Genomic DNA, 21,898 nt, shown 5'->3' with positions numbered 1-21,898 from the left:
TTTTTTTTAATTGATCAATGATACTTGTTCTTTAAAGTCCAATCCCTGTTCAGATTATTCTCTGCTTTGTTGTTCTATGAGTCTCTGCTGAAAATAACTGACAATCACGTACCTTTTGGTCTGACCATCAAGACTGTGTTATACGTGAGTTGATGCCTTTCTTGGTCATTTGGGCAGAGCCAAAGCGTTCTTTTATTAAATAGTTCTTATGCTTTTTCAAGTAATGTTACAAGGAAATTTCAGTGCCTAGAATAAGGACTAACACAAATATAACAAAATCTTACCTTAGCTGTGATGTGACTAACCCTCCTGGATATTATGCTTGGAATCTCACAGATAAACTAGAAATACTTCATTCCTCACATCAGAATATATAGGGCCAGAATTTGGCCCATGTGATTAGACTGAAAGTTTCACTAAACCATGAACTCTAGTGGGCAATGGAAATGACACTTTTTTCAAAATGAATCACATCATGAAAGCCATTGGTCCACGCACCCCACATCAGTATAAATCCTTGCAGAGTCTGGAGATTTATGTTTTCGGTTTGGCCTTTCTTTCAATTATTGGAGAGCTTTAATTTCTTTTCATTATTTTGGATTCCCTCATTTTTTTCCTACTTCTAATTCTCTGCATATATTACACACCTGTATTTGTCTTTGATAATGGAAAAAAAGACTCATCACTTTTAATGCTCACTCAACATATCTTCATTATCTTGGGAATATCTTCACCAAAATATATTAAAATGTCACTAGAGAAAAATGAATGCATATAGAATGTATGAATATTGCCGGGCTAAATGGGTATCTCTATCTCATTAGTCAGCATGCAGCCTCCTGGCTGCATGCCTACATTTCAAGCCCAGCCAGAAAAACAACAACAACAACAAACAGATTTGAGACATCCAAATGAAAAGAAATGGTCCTTTTTCTGATTGCGTTAACATTCTACTAGTTATTTATTCATTTATGTCTTTTCCTTGGTCTTTTGCAGCAGAATCAAGCAAATCCCATTTGTTCCTTCACTCCGCCAATGCTTATTGTATACCTTCTACATACCAGGAACCATTGTAGGCACTGGAAAAAAGAATGAACAAAATCAGTAGATTTCCTGCTTTCATAACATTTGCATTCTAGAGGAAGACCAGAGACAAACAAATAAATACACAATATGTCATATAGGTAGTAAGATCTAAGGAGAAAATAATAACAAGGGAGGGTGAGAACGAAACTGTGCTCCTGGACGGTGAGGATTCTATTATATCTAGGTGTTATTTGAGTGGGAACTCGAAAGGAAAATAAAGAAGAAAGTCACATAACTATCTGGGAAAGTAGTATCCTTGACGGAAAACTGAATTTACAATAAAAGCCTTCATTTATATGATCTGATTGGGACTGGCTTGAGGGGAGCCAAGTTCATTCCATTTTCAAGTAAAGAATAAGTCAGAATTATATATCCTTTAAACCACTGTATAATTTTCGAAACTCTGCAAAAGTCCTCTGAAAATATTCTTCACTTAACCCTTACTCATACTTTGCGAAACTCTTCCAACTTTGCATTACACGATTGATAATTTTAAACTAAACTACAGTACTCTAAGTTTACTTTACTTTTTTTTTTAATCAATAGTGGGTACATTAGTGAGTATCCACCATTAGTGAGTACATTTTATTATACTTCCTAGTTGTTTGGTTACTTGCTAAGGAAATTTTCTGCAAGTTTTCAGACCGTGGGAGTATAAGGAGCACAAGGAGTAAGGCCAGATGTCCTCCCTCTTATTTAGGAGCTTAGATTTCAAGTGACACTTGTATACTTTAAGTATAGACTGCCGCTTTTCATAGCAGTGTGAATGTTTGCTATACCAAGATGCTGTGGTCGTTCAAAGTGAATGCAAATGCCTGTCCTCACAGGCAGTCTCTAAAGGCAATCTGATAAATGCATGTAGATGTTTGAACATAAACTGAAAGCAAGAGGAAAAGAGCACTTACCAAATGGAGTAGAATACCCAATGAATAGAGTACAAGCCATTTTGTTCTTGGAGAAAAACAATATGACTCCCTTCTTTTGGGAAGTCTATTTCCTTTCTTTACATTTCAGTTTCTCATGAAGCTGTGCAATCTCGAGTCTGTTCTTTGAAAGTTGTTTTTGTATTTGTTGGCAAAATGAGAATAATAACAATCTTCTTGCAGGGTTGATGAGATATAAGGAGATAAAAAAGATGAAAGAGATTGGCAGACTGCTTGGCACATAGTAGGCATCCAGTACATTTCAGTTGAACCTAAATCTACTTGAATCCAACTTCCCTAATTTTTCTTTTCCTAAAGAAAAACTTCCAGATTTTTCTTTTCCTAAAGAAAAATCTAAGCCCATTAAATGATTCAATTTATGTTTAGCATTTCGACAATAAACATTATATCCCTTTCCTCTCTGACTGTAAGACCAGAAGGAAGGTGGGAGAAAAAAAGCAAAGATTTCCCAAGGTTCACAGATACCTGAATTCAAATAGACAGAGAATATAAATGAGAAACAACACCTTTGTCACTGAATTTAACCCACCTTTAAACCTGATAAAGCTGCAAATTCAACACTGATTTTTCTCTAAAAATAAATAACTTATTTTGAGGAACAGCAGATGAATTTACACCCTATAGAAATAATTTAGGATGCTGGTTCCCTAAGGTTTTGTCCAAGACTAAGAAATACTGATCAAGAGCAGCAGGAAAATTCCCAACCAAAATAATGTGAGCAGTTTGAAATTTTGTTTTCATATTTTGCCTTTATTCTCAGTATCTCCTATAAGCAGCTTAGTCGTCACTTTGACATTTATTGTCTCAATATTCACATGTATAAAATAGTGAAGAGAAAAACTATCATTTTTAATGACTGACAGTAACAGGGTTTAGATAAAACTTCCAAGAGCTAAGCGGATAGTTGAAGGAATTAAACAGATAATTCATGCAAAAAATTCACAGATGTGGTTGAGGTAAAAAATTGTTTATTAGATTTTATGCCTATATATTTTAGATAATCACCTTGATTTCTTCTTTGCTCTTCATGGAGAGATACAGGCTGAGTCATTTGTGTAACATATATTACCTGTATGCTGCTTTTGGTACCATCATCTGTTTAATCAACATTTATGCTTGGTTGACTTTTCTTAATTAAAAAAGGAAGATTAACTTAGCTATTAATTTATGACCTAAAAGTATAAGCTTCCACCTTGCCAAACTACTATCTAGCGCTTGTAAATGACTGTGTGTTTCCACTTGACTGATTTTTAGTGACAGCATGGCATAGTGACCTTAAAAGGGATAACATGGTGCTAATGTACAATAATGATTTATCAAATGTTTGGTGAAAAAAAAGTAGCATACATTAGTGCATCCCTGCTATGATTAAACTATGTTACAAGTAAGACAAGGATCGAATGGAAACCAGAGAAAATATAGGCAGGTTAGTTTGTTGCCATCGTGGGAAGTTGGATTCAAGTAGATTTAGGTTCAACTGAAATGTACTAGATGCCTACTATGTGCCAAGCAGTCTGCCAATCTCTTTCATCTTTTTTATCTCCTTATATCTCATCAACCCTGCAAGAAGATTGTTATTCTTCTCATTTCACCAACAAATACAAAAACAACTTTCAAAGAACAGACTCGAGATTGCACAGCTTCATGAGAAACTGAAATGTAAGCCATGGTTTCTGATTTCTTTCACACATTCCCTACGGCATGTAATGCGTTAAAAAGAAATAAATATACCTAAAACACCTAATTAGTTCAACTACCCCATGGCTTAAAATATACATAATATATGCTATATTGAATACATAAAGCATCACTGTCATTAGTTATGAGACTTTCAGGAGTTATGTCTTATATTATGTATACAAATGTATTATGTATATAGCAAACCTGGAAGCGAAAATGGGTAATAGCAGTAATAGGACTGTGGTGGGGAGATCCAGGATATAAAACTGTGAAGTCTTTTTCTGAATTCTCCTTATCTACCTAGAAGTAGAAACTTTCAAAAGAATTCAACTATCACAAATACCCCTCTGAAGGAGTTTGACGCAATGAAAAGATTAAAAAAAGACCGCTTGCACCTGCATAAATAACACCACAATTTCTCCCACTCGTTCCTCTAAGAATCTGCGTGTCTTTCCTAAACATGTATGTTCTTCTCATCGAAGCCTTTTCTCTCCCCTTCACTTTTTCTTTTAAATTAGGCCTACAAGCCCATAAGTTTAGCTATTTAGTGAGGCCACTTCTTTTGTGTGTTCCCGTATGCATATATAAACTTTAGTTTTTATTTCTCCTGCTAATCTGTCTTTTGTCAGTTTAATCTGCCGGCCTCCAAGCCAGGAACCAAAGTGAGTACAAGAATAGTCTTCCCTCCGCAACACTTTGGCAATGAAGATGGCATGGTTGGGACTCCCCAGTCACTCTGAAGGCTGCAGCTGAGATCTCAGGATCTCTTGACCAAGCCAGCAAAGGTAAATTTCCTTGCTGATCTCTGCTCAGTGTCCAGTTGAGTGTGTGCAGTAAGAACTTGTCTTTGTTGAAACAGGAAAAATTCCCTTGTCCCCCTCACAGGACATGTGATGGGGTTGTGGCTTGCTTCTTCCTGCCCTACTGCTCAAACCTCTAGAGGAGCTTACAGACGGGCAGGCTGTGGGGCTCTGACTCCACGGCAGTGTCTAGGGGTGGATGTTTACAGCTCCTGAAGCCCCAGTGGGCGTGTGTCAGAGGGTGCTTAAAGGTTGGCCATCTATCCGTCTACGGGTGGTTTATGTTAACCAGCTCAATTAGATCCTCTACCTTGTCACAAGGACAGAGGGCTTTCTGTTTCCTGAGTTCTTGCCTTGGTGTAGTGGAAGAATTGGACCACACGTGGGCTCGGAGAATGAGTGTAAAGTTTTACTGAGTGGAAGCAGCATTCAGCTGATGGGGCAGCCAGAAGGGAGATAGTCTTCCGCTGGCGTTGGGCCGCTCAGCAGCCTGGGCTCTCCTCCGACTGCTCTGGCCAAACTCCGCCTCATCTGGTTGGCCCATGCCTTGCCGACATCTGTTGGTGTGCTCCTCCACCAGATGCTCCTTCTCCAGGTGCTCCTCCACCAGCCTGCTCCTCCACCAGGTGCTCCCCCACCAGGTGCTCCTCCACCAGGCTGCTCCCCCACCAGGTGCTCCTCCGCTAGGTGCTCCTCCGCCAGCATGCTCCCCCGCTAAGTGCGCCCCCACCAGGTGCTCCCCCACCAGCATGCTCCACTGCCAGCGTGCTCCCCCGCCAGGTGCTCCTGAGACCCTAGTGGGCAGGTGCTCTTCTGCCAGCATGCTCCCCCACCAGGTGCTCCTCCGCCAGTGTGCTCCTCTGCCAGCGTGCTCCCCCGCCAGCGTGCTCCCCTGCCAGCCTGCTCCCCCGCCAGTGTGCTCCCCCACCAGGTGCTCCTCCACCAGCGGGCTCCCCAGCCAGATGCTCCCCTACCAGGTGATCTTCTGCCAGCATGCTCCCCTACTAGGTGCTCCCCCGCCAGACCCTCCTCTGCCAGCGTGCTCCTCTGCCAGCGTGCTCCTCCGCCAGCCTGCTCCCCCACCATGTGCTCCTCCACCAGCGTGCTTCTCTGCCAGCGTGCTCCTCCGCCAGGTGCTCCCCCGCCAGCGTGCTCCCCCGCCAGCCTGCTCCCCCGCCAACGTGCTCCCCTGCCAGCGTGCTCCCCCACCAGGTGCTCCTCCGCCAGCGTGCTCCCCCGCCAGGTATTCCTCCGCCAGCCTGCTCCTCCGCTAGGTGCTCCTCCTCCAGGTGCTCCCCTCAACGTCGTGCCCCGTGCAACTGCTTGTGTCTTCTTCCGCTGATGTGCTCCTCTCCACACACGGCAGCCTGTGTGTCTGCCCACTAGGGTCTCAGGTTTTCATAGGCTCAGGATGGGGGCATGGCAGGCCAGGGTGGTCTCGCAAAATGCAACATTTGGGCACAAAAAGCAGGAGTGCCTGTCCTCATCCAGGTCCGTGGGAGTAGAGCCCTCGCCAGGGACCACGCCGCACTTCCCTCTCCCCTTCAGCATCATTTAAAGGGACAATGGTCTTCCCTTCCCAGCACTACCATATCATTGTCTTTTCTTTACAATATTTAGATTAGCTGGAGAAAACACTTAGGGAAATAGTTATTTGGGTATTGTGACTTTTAGTTTGCTTACTCTTGTTATAGATCCTTTTGCTCACAGGGATAGTCATTGTGCCCTGTTTGTCTTGTTTTGTGTCTTGAAAGCTTGGCTTGGATTTAGTAAGAGAGTTCTCTCTCTCTGGTTTTCTGCCTGCCAGGAGTACAGGTTGCCAAGTCTGTGCTAAGAGATGGCCAAACATCAGATTGGAATCCCAAGAATTTGTAGTTAGCTGGATAAAAAACTAGGTAGCCCGGGCATTCCATTTGTTGCTGGCATTCTATCCACCATTGCTAATTTTCAGCAGCTTCATCAGAGAGAGACAGAGACTTAGAAGAAGTGTTTATAGAAGTGGCTTGAGAAATGACCTTAGATTACAGGGGCTGTATCTTCTGCACCCTTTCTGGGAATGCCTCTTGTGTCCATTGTTAAGCCACAAAAAGTCTTAATATTTTTGAGTCACATTTTGGAACAGGTACACCTTTGGAGATCCTAAATCATGAATGGTCAGATGACAGATCCTTTGATCTGAAAAAGCTTTTATATTTAAAAGGATTTTTAGAGAGCTCCTCACCTAAACAAATGACCTGTTTGTTTATGGAAAAATCTAATTAAAAGAAGAAGAAAAGAAATCATGGCGAGCCTAAAAGGATCCCTTGGCAAAGTTAAACAGCAGAAATCACATTTACAACAAAAATTGAAATCCACACAGACCATAAACCCTTCCACTGACAGTTATTCTGTAGTTGTGCCACAAGCCAGATGGCCCCCTGAAAAAAATTCTCCTAACCAATATAACAAATGGCCAGACCCTTTTCTAGGCCTTCCTGTAAATAGTCAGAAGTTGGCTGATTTGGAGGCTGATATTCAGGGCCTGATATGGTTTGGTCCCCACTCAAATCTCAATTTGAATTGAATATCCCAGAATTCCCATATGTTTTGGGAGGGACCCAGAGGGAGGTAATTGAATCATAGGGACCAGTTTTTCCCATGCCGTTCTCGTGATAGTGAATAAGTCTCACAAGATCTGATGGGTTTATCAGGGGTTTCTGCTTTTGCTTCTTCCTCATTTTCTCTTGCCACCACCATGTAAGAAGTACCTTTCACCTCCCGCCATGATTCTGAGGCCTCCCCAACCATGTGGAACTGTAAGTCTATTTAATCCTGTTTTTCTTCCCAGTCTTGGGTATGTCTTTATCAGCAGCATAAAAAAAGGACTAATACAGGGCCTGATGGGAGTTATTTTAGAAGACTTCCCTCTGAAGTCTGCTTGGACTAACATGGAACTATGTATTCATAAGGAGGGACTCATCTCAAAGCCTGTTTCCAACAATTGGCACATAGCTCTAAATCCAGAAGCCCTAGACATAGAAATCTTTTGATTTCTACCTTAGTTAGAAATATTCTTCCTTAGATGTAAAGAAACAATTTAAAAAAAAAATCAGGTATAAGCCATAAAGTGTTGTGTCTTTAACAAAAGAGACTGCCTCGGAGAACCTTATAAAGGACTGTGACAGATACTGTGGGGTACAGGCTTCTGATGACATCACTTAAATAACTTTAAGATTATACCACTGACCTAAGTAAAAAAAAACATTTAGAACTTATGGAGATGCTGATAGGTCATAAAACCACTAACCCAAGATCAAGCAAAACAAGAATTACACGAAATTGAATGAACTGATGAAAAATGATTATGATTTTGCTTATGACTCTTGCTCAAAATATTGCTAGCTGTTTAGTATTCTATTTTCTGGATATAAGGAATCCCTTTCCTTTTCTCTCCAGCTATCTAGAAATCAAAACAATTTAGTAGATTATATTCACAATAGCAAAGTCACAGAATCAACCTAAGTGTCTACCCTAAGTGGATGATTGAATAAAGAAAATATGTTATATATACATTATGAAAGAGTATGCAGCCATATAAAAGATTGAAATCATGTCTTTTGCAGCAACATGGATGGAGATGTAGGCCATTATCCTAAGTGAAATAACTCAGAAACAGAAAATCAAATGTTGTACATTCTCACGTATCAGTGGGAACTAAACAATGGGTACACATGAATGCACGGAAGGAAATAATAGACACTAGGAACTCCAAAAGTGAGGATGTTGGGAGAAGGCGTGAGAAATGGAAAATTACCTATTGGGTACAATATTCATTATTCAGGTTCTGGGTACACTAGAAGCCCAAACCCCACCACTACACAAAATATCTATGTAACAAACCTTCACATGTACCTCCTGAATTTAAATTTATTTTTTCAATTTAGTAGATTAAACTTTGTCAACAAAAATAAAGCATTTATCTTTTTCTCTCTACCTAATCCTGTCAGAACTTGCAGGATACTTTTGAGTATTTTTATTTTTCTGTAAATATAGTTATTTGCATAAATTTAATAATAATCTGTTCTCCTTGTAATAGAATGTCTTTGTTTTGTGATGCTATAATAGAATATCTGAGACTGAGTAAGAGCGAAAATTTATTTCCTCCCATTTCGGGAGGCTGTGAAGTCTAAGATCAAGGGTCTATGTATTAGTTTGGTCTGACATTACTATAAGGAAATACCCAAGATTGGGTAATTTGTAAAGGAAAGAGGTTTAATTGAATCACAGTTTATCATGGCTGGTGAGGCCTCAGGAAACTTACAATCACGGTGGAAGGCAAAGGGGAAGGAAGGCACCTTCTTCATAAGGCAGCAGGAAGAAGTGCTGAGCAAAGGAGGAAAAGTCCCTTATAAAACCATCAGATAAGGAGAGAACTCACTCAGTATCACAAGAACAGCATGAAAGAAACCACACTCATGATTCAATTACCTACACCTGGTCTCTCCCTTGACACTTAGAGATTTTGGGAATTATAATTCAAGATGAGATTTGAGTGGGGACCCAAAGCCTAACCATATCATTCCACTCCTGACCCTTCCCAAATCTCATGTTTCTTTCACATTTCAAAACAAATTATGCCTTCCCAACAGTCCCCCAAAGTCTTAATTCATTCCAGCATTAACCCAAAAGTCCAAGTTTAAAGTCTCACCTGAGAAAAGGCAAGTCTCTTCCACCTATGAGACTGTAAAATCAAAGCAAGTTAGTTGCTTCCTAGATACAATGGGAGTAAAGGCATTGGGTAAATATACCCATTCCAAATGGGAGAAATTGGCCAAAATGAAAGGGCTACAGGCCCCATGCAACTCCAAAATACAGCAGCACAGTAATTAAAGCTTAAAGCTATCAAATGATCTCCTTTGACTCCATGTCTCACATCCAAGTCATGCTGATGCAAGAGGTGGGCTCCCATGATCTTGGGCAGCTCTGTCTCTGTGGCTTTACAGGTTACAGCCCCCCTCCCAGCTTCTAGTACAGGCTGACACTGAGTGTCTGCAGCTTCTCCGGGTGCATGATGCAAGCTGTCAGTGGATCTACCATTCTGGGGTCTGGAGGATGGTGGCTCATTTCTCACAGTTCCACTAGGCAGTGCCCCCGTGGGGACTCTGTGTGGGAGCTGCCATCCCACATTTCCCTTCTGCACTGCCCTAGCAGAGGTTCTCCACAAGGGCTCCACCCCTGCAGCACACCTCTGCCTGAACATCCAGACGTTTCCATGCATCCTCTGAAAAATACAGGTGGGGGTTTCCAAACCTCCAAATGGTGGCTTCCACGTGGAGTTGACTTCTGTGCATCCTCAGGCCCAACTCTGTATGGAAGCCACCAAGGCTTGGGGCTTGCACCCTCTGAAGCAATGACCTGAGCTCTATGTTGGTCCCTTTTAGCCAGGGCTAGGATACAGAGCACCAAGTTCTAAGACTGCACAAAGAAGCAAGGCCCTGGGCCTTGCCCAGGAAACCATTTATTCTTCCTAGGCCTCTGGGCCTGTGATGGGAGGGGCTGCCATGAAGTCTTCTGACATGCCCCAGAGACATTTTCCCCATTGCCTTGGCAATTCACATTTGGCCCCTTGTTATTTATGCAAATTTCTGCAGCTGGCTTGACTTTCTCCCCAGAAAATGAGTTTTTCTTTTCTGTCTCATCATCAGACTGCAAATGTTTCAATCTTTTATGCTCTGCTCCTCTTTTAAACAAGGAAGGGAAGTGATTGGCTCAGGGGTGACTGGATCATGGAGGCATGAGATATGCCATTCTCATAATAATGAGTGAGTTCTCACAAGAGCTGATGATTTCATAAGTGTTTGAAGTTCCTTCTTCATTCTCTCTCCTGCCACCATGTGAAGAATTGAAGAAGGGTCTTGCTTCCCCTTTGCCTCCCACCACGATTTTAAGTTTTCTAAGGCCTCCCCAGACATGTGGAACTGTGAGTCAATTAAAACTGTTTCCTGTATAAATTACCTAGTCTAGGACATTTCTTTATAGCAGTGTGAAAATGAACTACCATTACACACCTGCATACACATTATCATAAACTGTATTTCCCATATGTTCCTCCAAAATCCATTTGTCTTTCCTAAAGAAATTCATGTTTTCTTCTCATAGAAGTCTTTTCTCTTCCTTCTCTTTTTAAATGAGGTACATAAACCTCTACCTTTAGCCATTTAGTGAGCCACTCCTTTTGTGTGCTCCTACATGCATATGAATCAACTTTCTGATTTTGTTTTCTCTTGCTAGTCTGTCTTTTGTCAGGTTGATCTGGGGGTCCCAACCACTGAACTTAAATGGGGAGAGGAAACTTTTTCTTCCCAGACAATGGTTGAGCATTTAGTTCTCAAAAAAAGGCAGGGGACCAGCAGAATTAAAGAGAGCAAATAGATAATGATGCCTGCTGAAGACAAAAAAGAAGTGGAACAAAGGAAAAATGCAGAAAGAGCAGAAGGTCAAGAGAAACCTGGCATTCTTTAGTTGGTATTAAAACAAACCTATAGACTAGACATTACATAAATAAATATGGCACAATAAAGCTCAGTAAACTAAAGTCAACTCTTTATCTACATAGATCACTGAAAAAGTAAGAGTTGGAATCAGAAGAACTTGTGTTACCCAAAACTATTTAGGAAATAGAATACTTATCTAATGGCTGTATCTTATTCCTTTCAAAAGGATAGAATGATAAAACTTATTAATGTTTCTTACTGTTCCAACATGATCATTACAAAATTTTCTGTATAAACTGGAACTTTCAAATTTCATGCTTGAACTAAATCTGATATGAAGATGACTGTGACCCCTTGGGAAGAATTATGATCCAACAATGAGAAGGCTTGGCCTTCATCTTTATGGTACATACATCATTCATTATAGATATCTATGTTTTATAATAGGCCTTGCCAGTACGAATTGGATTTCTAGTACTAGGCTGATAAAACTGACACCTCGGCCTTCCAAAGCTGATAGATCTAAATATGGAATGCAGAGGCAATTATTGTAACCTATGGCTACAAACATAAATATTCCACATAGCCCTCCACCACCACAACACCTACAAATGCACAAATTACCATGGATATGTCATTTCCTAAGGTTGAATTATGGGCCAGCCTACCCACAGGACAAGAAGCACCCTGAGATTAATTAATTTGAATAAATTCTGAGGTGTTTTCCTCCCAAAGTTTATGCCCACATTGGCCTTCCTGACTCACAGTTAAACCTCTCTTTGGGATAAAATAAGGCATGGGCAAAGCCTTCATAACTAAAACACCAAAAGCAATGGCAACAAAAGCCAAAATTGACAAATGGGAGGGATCTAATTAAACTAAAGAGCTTCTGCACAGCAAAAGAAACTATCATCAGAGTGAACAGGCAACCTACAGAATGAGAGAAATTTTTTGCAATCTATGCGTCTGAAAAAGGGCTAATATCCAGAATCTACAAAGAACTTATACAAATTTACAAGGAAAAAAAACCCATCAAAAAGTGGGTGAAGGATATGAACAGACACTTCTCAAAAGAAGACATTTATGCAGCCAACAAACATATGAAAACAAGCTCATTTTCACTGGTCATTAAAGAAATGCAAATCAAAACCACAATGAGATACCATCTCACACCAGTTAGAATGGCGATCATTAAAAAGTCAGGAAACAACAGATGCTGGAGAGGATGTGGAGAAATAGGAATGCTTTTGTACTGTTGGTGGAAGCATAAATTAGTTCAACCATTGTGGAAGACAGTGTGGCAATTCCTCAAGGATCTAGAGCCAGAAATACAATTTGACCCAGCAAATTGTATTTACCCAAAGGATTATAAAACATTCTACTATAAAGACACATGCACACGTATGTTTATTGCAGCACTATTCACAATAGCAAAGACTTGGAACCAACCAAAATGCCAATCAATGATAGACTGGATAAAGAAAATGTGGCACATATATACCACGGAATACCATGCAGCCATAAAAAAGGATGAGTTCATGTCCTTTGCAGAGACATGGATGAAACTGGAAACCATCATCGTCAGAAAACTAACACAGGAACAGAAAGCCAAACACTGCATGTTCTCACTCATAAGTGGGATTTGAACAATGAGAACACATGGACACAGGGAGGGGAATATCACACACTGGGGCCTGTCAGGGGGTGGGGGCCTAGGGGAGGGGTAGCATTAGGAGAAACACGTAATGTAGATGACAGGTTGGGATGCAGTGAACCACTGTGGCTCATGTATACCTATGTAACAAACCTAAATGTTCTGCACATGTGCCCCAGAACTTAAAGTATAATAAAAAAAATACCTATCCTCAGATTGAATGAGGCTGTAAATGTGAAAGAACCTGTCTCAGTGCTAGCAACAACTTCAATAAATATTTGCTGAAAAAGTGAGCCATGCCTCCAAATACATGCCCTAAACAATTACAGACGGAGCTACCATATTATGACCACTTGATAACCACTGTTGATTGTACAATTATCTTTTCTATTCCTTCAAGCATATGGAGAAGTACAGAGCTTTGTCACCATTCTCTCCACTTATCTTGCCTAATTGCCTCATAAACCTTGCTCCATTAATAATCCTATATTAGTTTGGTATTTTCAATCACTTACTCTCCAGTGTCTTTCTCTCTCAGGCCATAATTATGGTTGGGGCTCTCACATACTTAAGTGATCCCCATTTACCCTGCCTGACCTTTTGATAATTGTCCTATCTTCATCTTTCAGGTCAGAATATTCTAGAAAGAATATTCTGTATTCACTCCCTTTCTGAACAACTGTCTATGAACTCTTTTTTTTTTTCTTTTCTTTCTTTTTTTTTTTTGAGATGGAGTTTCACTCTTGTTGCCCAGGCTGGAGTCCAGTGGTGCAATCTTGGCTCACTGCAACCTCTGCCTCCCCAGTTCAAGTGATTCTCCTGCCTCAGCCTCCAGAGTAGCTGGAATTACAGGCATGCACCACCATGCCCAGCTAATTTTGTATTTTCAGTAGAGACAGGGTTTCTCCATGTTGGTCAGGCTGGTCTCGAACTCCCAACTTCAGGTGATCCAGGTACCTTGGCCTCCTAAAGTACTGAAATTACAGGCATGAGCCACCGCACCCAGCCAGTGAACTCATTTTAAACCGGCTTCTCCTTAACAACTACAAAAAATGTGGCAACTAAGGCTACCACAAGCCTCTTAGCTGCTCCTTTCAATACATGTGGTTCAAAATTCATGTAACTTTATTTTTATTTTTGTTTAGTGATACTTGTCTTCCTGGAACTCACTTAGCTTCAATTACACAAAATCCTCCAAGTTTTCCTCTTTCTGATTTTTCTTTCTTAATCTGTCCTTCTAGTTCATTTTTCTCCTGTCACCTTTTGAATGTTGATGTTCTTCATAATTCTTTCCTTGATTCATTGCTTTTCGCAGTCTGAATATACTTTCCTTTATTTATCTCAACCATCCTCCCAGTTTTAATCTCACCTATGTCCCTAAATTTCTCTCTAACACTAGCTACTCTTCAGTCTTCCTATAAAATATTTGCAGCTGTTCCTTGATAGGTACTCCACAGGAACTTCAAACTCCACATGTTCAAAACGGAATGTTCCTCCAAATATTGTTATCCAGCAGTAATTTAAATTATGCTCATTACCAAACAATTCCCAAGATTTGTTCATTCTAAGTCATAAATAAGTCTGGAATCTGTCTCTTCCCCTCAATCCCCACCACTCTCCCTGAGCTCATGTCTTGGACAGTTATGATACTGTAAATTGTGTTCCTCAGTTAATCTTCTCCTTGAATATGTCTCTCTGTTACTAACATAAGAACAAAATAAAATCTTTTGCTTAGCTAATTCACTCAGACTTCTTCTAGTCTTCCACCATGGCCACACGATTTATTCATTCATTCGTGAAATCCTTATTTAATTACTTAATATCTGTTCTTGTAAATGGCAGAGATATAATGATGAATAAATGATGGTCACTAAACTCGTGAAATTTACAACCTAGTGGAGAGGAAAAGCAAACAAAAAAGGTTACAAAAGTGGTAGATGTTATGTATTTAGGATATATATATTCAGTACAGCAGAGGCATTAGAGAATGAGTGGATGACTTTTCTGATTCTTAGGCCCACCGATGCCACACTGGACTCTTGAAAGAACAGAATGATGAGGAAGGGAAGAGTTTTTTTTTCTCCTCTTTTATTTTAGGCTCAGGGGGTACATGTGCAGGTTTGTTACATGGGTATAATGTGTGTCATTGGAGTTTGGTATACAAATGATTTCATCACCCAGGTAGTGAGCATAGTACCTGATAGGTAGTTTTTCTACCCTCACCGTCCTCCCACCCTCCCACCCTCAAGTAGGCCCTAGTGTCTATTGTTCTCATCTTTGTATCCATGTGTGCTCAATGTTTAGTTCCCACTTATAAGTGAGAACATGGGATATGTGGTCTGCTGTTCCTGCATTAATTTGCTTAGGATAATGGCCTCCAGCTTCATCCATGTTGCAGCAAAGGACATTATTTCATTTTCCTTTGTGGCTGCATAGTATTCCATTGTGTTTATGTACCACATTTTCTTCATAATCCACTATTGATGGGCATCTGGGTTAATCCCACGTCTTTGCAATTATGAATAGTGTTGGCATGAACATATGGATGCATGTGTCTTTCTGTTAGAATGAGTTATATTCCTTTGGGTATATAAGAAATCGGATTGCCAGGTAGATTGTAGATCTGTGTTAAGTTCTTTGAGAAACCTGAAAAGTGAGTTTTGAAAAGTCTTGTGCTCTAGATAAACCAAATTACTTAAGGTTTCTTTTATTCTCTCTCTCCTTTCGTATGTCCTATTACTACACATATTGCTCCTAGTTAAAATGTCTCCTATTTCAGACACCCAATTCATTCCTTCTAAGCCATCTCAAAAGTCATCTATCATGCAGACCTTTTATGAAGGTCTCCAGAAACTAAATCATTCTCTTCTTTCTGATCCATAGCTTATTGGTAACTCTAATCTACACTGTAGTCAATTGCTTCCACTTCAGTTATTTAGAGGGAGGAGTTACGTTTTCCATCTTCGCATCCTGATTTCTGGCAAATAACAACCAGTGTTTCTTTTATCATCTGTTGAATGGTTACAGCACACCAAGTGTTTGATGTACATGATCTCTAATTTTCACAATAATCCTTAACTGTAAACATTATTATCATGCTTATATCTGACTAAGGGGCAGAGAGGGTGTGTTTACCTAGCTCAATACAGTTAGTAAGTGGTGAAGCTGAGTTTGAAATTTAGGTGTCAATCTCTCTCCAAAACCTATATATTCTTATTGATGAACTACAATATCATCCTAGTCGATAGTGAAGGAATGTTGAAAGGATAAATAGATGGATTCATGAATAAATCAGTGGTTGAGTACATGATCTTCTAGAGTTGAAATGATAAAATATTAGCACAAGCTCCATACCCATTAGCTTCTTCTCATATGTGAGATAATACTCAAACTCACAAAATTTTATTGTAGTCTTGCTGCATATATCCTAATCATCTGTCTTGATCTGCTTATGTCTTATATAGACATATACACAAAAATAATTGCTTTTTTAAATGAAAACATCCATAAGAGTCCACCTAGTAAAACATAAAATAATACAGCTGAACATATGTAATTACATTATGTAATTATGCTATGTAATGCCACATAAGGTATTATCAATAGATTAAGTTTTTTTGTCCAGATAGAAAACAATCTGATAAAATGTGATTATTGCTGTCATTAGATATACTTCAGAAAGATATTTTCACTTGTTTCAGGTCTTATACCTAATATCCTAAGTTATGTTGTAACTTCGTCACATGTAATGTGTGATATATAAATACCCAAATAGGAATAGATCATATTTTGGTGTCATTTGGTGTTTATCTTGCTTGGAAATCCTAGATACCAGAAACCAGAGAGTGACAGACAATTCTCAGTTTTGTGCATTTTGTATATAACTTTCATAAGCAAGTTCTATAATTTGCAACCTCATGAAGACAAAGAAAAGTTGAGGCTGATTATGTCTACTAAATAGTTACCTTGGGCATACTTCTATAGTTAATGTCCAGTGAGATTTTAGTATTAACTTCCCATGGCTTCCATATTCCTCAGCATACATTAAACTATGCTGCAGTAAACTATGCTGCAGTAACACATAAACCCCTAATTCCAAGGATATGGTAGGTTAAATAATGATATCTGATATGACATGAATGTTTGTCCCCTCCAAATTTCATGTTGAAGTTTGACCCCCAATGTTGCAGGTGGGCGCAGTGGGAGATGTTCAGGTCATGGGAGCTGATACCTCAAGAATGGCTTGGTGTTGTCTTCATGGTAGTGAATGAGTTCTCACTCTATGAGTTCAGGTGATGTGCTGGCTCCCTCTTTGCCTTCAACCATGACTGTAAGCTTCCTGAGGCCTCACCAGAAGCCAAACAGATGCAGGGGCCATGCTTGCACAACTTACAGAACCATGAACCAAATAAACCCCTTTTCTTTATAAATTACCCAGTCTCAAGTATTCCTTTACAGCAATGCAGAATGGCCTAATATATTCTCCAATGGTGTCCATATCCTAATCTCAAGAACCTGTAACTATGTTACCTTATTTAGCAAGAGGGACTTTCTTTGCAGATTAAGTTAAGGATGTTGGAATGGGGAACTACGCTGGATTATTTGGGTGGGTCCAAGTAATCACACGGGTCCTCATAAGATGGAGGCAAGAAGGTCAGAGCGAGAGAAGAAAATGTGAAATTAGAAGCAGCAATCAGGGAGACAAGGAGAGGAAAACACAGATTTGAAGATGTTATGCTGTTAGCTTTGAAGATGAAGGAAGGGGCCACAAGCCAAGGAATACAGGTATCCTGTAGAAGTTGCAAAAAGCAAGGAAATAGATTCTCCCCAAGAGCATCTAGTAGCACTATACAATTTTGACAACATCTTGATTTTAGAACTTCTCAATCCCACAACTATAAAATAATAAATTTGCTTTGTTTTAAGCCACTTAGTTCATGGTAATTTGTTATAGTAACAATAGGAAACTAAATAAAAGTCCTTAACATAAAAAAGAGTTACCACTTTAGACATGCCACATGTCCATCACTGGTCAGTGGCAGGGGCTTTTCCTTATATAGTCATTTAAGAACTCAGGTAGACATAGATTCTACTATTTGAAAAATCACTGGTCACCACAGCAGGAAGAAGAAAGTATATGGAGGGCTCAGACCCATTCTTCTATACTTTGGTCTAGATGGTAACACATGTCACTTCTGTTCATTATCCATTGGCCAGGAAGTCATATAATCTTGCAAACTACAGAGAGTTGACAAGTGTAACCTCCTATGAGCCTGAAGGGAAAGAAGAACTGGATTTTAATCCGCACTGAATTTGACATTTTAATGTCTACCTTAGCCTCATACTAGGGAGTCCATGAAAATCTTGAGAAAAGGTGGAAAGAAATGTTTCTTACCTGATGGGTCTAGATTCCTCTCTTTCATAGTTCTAGATCTGCTCTTCTGTGCCAATGTGTGTTGAAATGACCTGCTCCTTATGTTAACAGAGCCTATATTGTTAACTACAGAGATTCTCAATGTCTGAAATTCTTCACATGTAGATGTCATGCAAAGAATATTAACTCTTTCTACAACTCTAGTTATTGCAATGCTATATACAATCAATGAGTTTAAAAAATTTGTTTCTCCAAAGTTGCAAGTACAAATCATGCCGAGCCTTGCATCTCTTTATTTCTCAGTTTTATTGCTTTCTGTATCATATTTGATCCATACTTGAGAACAGCAGAAAGATATAACCCACTTTTTATTTTCATAGATGACAGCAAAACACAGGTAGGGCAAAACCTGAAAACAGCTCCCAACACAGTTGGACACCAACCCTGTTAGTGTACTCTAGAGAGGATGCTTAACCATGTCATGCAAATTTTTTGTAATTTTTTTACATACGTACCTTACAATATTCACATTTGGCTGTAATGGTATAGTATATATAATTAAATGTGATAGATAAGCAAAATATTTTTAAATATTTCCATAAAAGGGAGACCATATTAAAATAATAACAACAGACCACTCTAACTATGACACATGGACTCCTAAGACAGGCCCCATTGATCCCTGCCTCCTATATAATCTCATACCCGTGTGTGATATCTTTCCCTTGAGTATGCCATGGACTTAATGACTTGTTTCTAATGAACTGAATATAACAAAAGTGATGGGATGTCATTTCAGTCGTTAAGTTGCAAAAGATTGACTTTCCTCTAGCTTGCAGATTCTCTCTCTCTTGCTGTTTTTGATAAGCAGGCTGCTATGTAGAAGTGGCCAGGTGGCAAGAAACTGAGGTTAGCCTCTGGCCTACAGTCAGCAGGAAACTGAGGCCCTCTGACCAAGAGCCTGCAAGGAATTGAATTATGCCAACAACCAAGTGAGTGAGCTTGGAAGTGGATCTTTCCACAGTTGATCCTTGAAATTAGACCTCAGCCCCAGATGTCACTATGATTGTAGCCTGTGGAAGATCCTAAGCAGAAAATCCAATTAAGTTTGACCTACATTACCAGCCCACAGAAACTGTGAGATACTAAGTATGCTGTTTTAAGTCATTTAGTTTGGGGTAATTTATTACATAGCAGCATATAATTAAGACACTAGACATTTTGTTTCTTCAGGATTTTTGTTTTTGTTTTTCTTTATTTTTTATGTTGTTCCAACATATTTGCTTCTTCCTCTTTTAATAGGTTCAAGAATAATGAGAAAAAGGAAAATTAAAATGTTGGAGTAAATGGTTTTAGCAATAATAAAATGTAGATTCAATTTTTCTAATTTTTAAGTATAAAATTTTGTAAGAGATATTTATTTTTAAAAGGAGTTGCTCTAGAATCTAGACATTAATATGTCCCCAAAATGTGTTTACAGATTTCTCCATTCATGCACACAAAATCTAATTTCTACCTTAGTTTACAGAAATCCACCCTTTGTGTAAGGTGAGTTATATCTAAAGGAAGTTTATCACTTTCTTATTAAAGAACTCTATGTCTTTGGTCTCTTCTTCCTAATGAATATCAACATTTGAGAAGAAAGATATCTAAGCAGGAGGGCAAAGTGATCTGAAATAAAGACTTGAAGATTGTTATTAGATTTAGACTATGTTAAGATGAATCGCTGTCTCATGGAAAGACTCAATAACTTATGCCTAAGAATAATATAATAATCACAACGATAGCCATATTGGTTGTTTTGAATTTGGGTAACAGAAGAACATAGGTCTTTAAACCATTAGGCATATCTTTTCTGCTCAAAACTATTTGTTTATATTTTATCCCTTTTAAGTCTTTTAAAGCTTATCACACAGAAAAAATAACAGTCTGGGAGAGGAAGACTAAAGAAATCAACTTTCTTCAGAGCACATATAGATTTATTGTAGCCAATTGATGACACTGCAAAACTGGCACAAAACTGGCACACTTAATAAATAAATGAAAATCAGAGTGAATCAGTTCCAGTGCTGTATGTTTTGAACCAGGTCCTCAAAGGAAAGTCATCATCAGAAGAAAGAAAAATGCATTTAAGGAGTGTTAATTATTGTCTATCTCCAAGACCAAAATAAAAAAAGCTTAAAACTTTTAGACTGTTAAAAATCTACTATACTAGGATATTAAAGTATTTTAAAGAAAATGAGATTTATGCTTAACAAAAAAAATTCCCATTAAACAGCAAACTATTAGAAGAGAAAATCATTCTGAATCTCTGCACTTCTCAATCCAAATACAATTCCATAAGCTATAACTCAGTAAAAAGCTCTATATTTTGGATCCTGAAGCTTGACTCATAATTGAAAGGAAACCCTCCTAATTCATGATTGCTGGTCTCACATATATTACAGAGTAACCTTTACTGTAGTTTCAAAGTTTAAGATTTTATTTACAGTAGTTTTTGCGAGGTCATCAATTGACACAATGTAGTTGCTATTTGTGAAAGACAACAATTTGAACTGCAACTTGAAATCAATTGGAAACCAGTCCAGTCTCTAGAGAACACTTGCAATATGCTTCACAGGGCTAACCCCATTAAGCATCAAATGCAACTACAAACTCAGCACACTAGATGAAGCTTTTCTATTGCACAAGAGAATAACTTCACATGAATGACAATTTCTGTAATGCTTAGGCTTGACAAAATCTTTAAGTGTAATACTAATCAAAATAATTCCAGGAAATATTGTTTACACATTATCATCTTGAACTAGCTGGTAAGGATCGAGAAGTCTGTCAATAATTAGGTGCTCTGACTTTTATATAACTTATAAGTAGAGTTGTCAACTCTAAAATTTGGGGAGTTTGGTAGCTCTGTTAAGTTGGGGAAAATGTAGATCCCCAGCCTCAGTATTCTCATCTCTAATATGGGAATTCTGGAACAAATGATCCTGTATCAATACACTATTGCTGTACAACAAATTAAGCTTAATGGCTGAAGACAACCACTTATTATTTTGTTTCAACTCAGGGACTGGCTCAGCAGCTCTGCTGCTCTGGGCCATGCTCACCTGCTCTCAGCTGGGCTCACTCATGCATTTGCTATCAGCTGGCTGGTTAACTGTAGTTAGTTCAGCTTGATGGCATCATTGGGGAAACTCAGCTCTCTTTCACTGGACTTCTCTTATATTTCTCCAGCAAACTGGAAAGGGTGTGTTCTCATGGCAGGGGCAGGAGTCTACAAAAGAAAGCAGAAATGCAGAAACACATTTCAGGCTTCTGCTCACATCAGTTCCACTAAAATCCCATTGTTCTCATCACGTAGCCAACTTAGAATAAGAATGGGGAGGTCACTACCAAAGGGCATGAAATAGAAAGGCATGAGGCATGGAAAATTAGATCCATTAGTATAATCACCTTACAATAATCTTAAAGTTGCTTTGCAGCTTGTAATTGTTTGAGTATAGGTTTTTTAAAAGAGGCATCCAACACAAAATATTGGAAAATATACTGTGAGTGAGGAGGGAATATATGAGAAAGAAAATCAACTACCTCTTCTCTGCCAGTAAGTCTTTGTGTAATTAGATATGAAAGGCCCGCACTTGAAAAAAGATCAGATATATTTTAACTTAAAGTGAGTACCTTACAACTGACTGATCTACCTTTCATGCATTTTTCTCTTAACATTTTTCTGTCAAAGTTTTTCAAAATATAATAACCAAGCAAGGAAAATACAACAGATAACTATGTTTGATGAATGCCTGATTACATACATTCATTTTCACTTCTCATTCTCATTCAAGTAAGAGCAAAAGAAACATGAATGGGGAGAAAAGGGGAGTAATATAGTA

The 21,898-nt window shown here is 39.0% G+C and overlaps 1 long non-coding RNA gene across 1 annotated transcript; it reads right to left on the bottom strand.

Moving 5' to 3' along the window:
- Window positions 1-511: 511 nt before the first annotated feature.
- On the bottom strand, window positions 512-21,275 carry LOC131381119 (uncharacterized). The gene is made up of 3 exons (XR_009209590.1): window positions 21,119-21,275; window positions 18,033-18,125; window positions 512-1,079 (listed from the first exon to the last, which is right to left on the bottom strand). It is a non-coding gene; the product is annotated as an uncharacterized LOC131381119 (long non-coding RNA).
- Between the last annotated feature and the right edge of the window lie 623 nt (window positions 21,276-21,898).

This window comes from Hylobates moloch, unplaced genomic scaffold (assembly GCF_009828535.3).
Source record: "Hylobates moloch isolate HMO894 unplaced genomic scaffold, HMol_V3 SCAFFOLD_14, whole genome shotgun sequence".
NCBI lineage: Eukaryota > Metazoa > Chordata > Mammalia > Primates > Hylobatidae > Hylobates > Hylobates moloch.
Note: the sequence above shows the minus strand (reverse complement) of the source record. Positions and strands in the feature narration are given on the sequence as shown.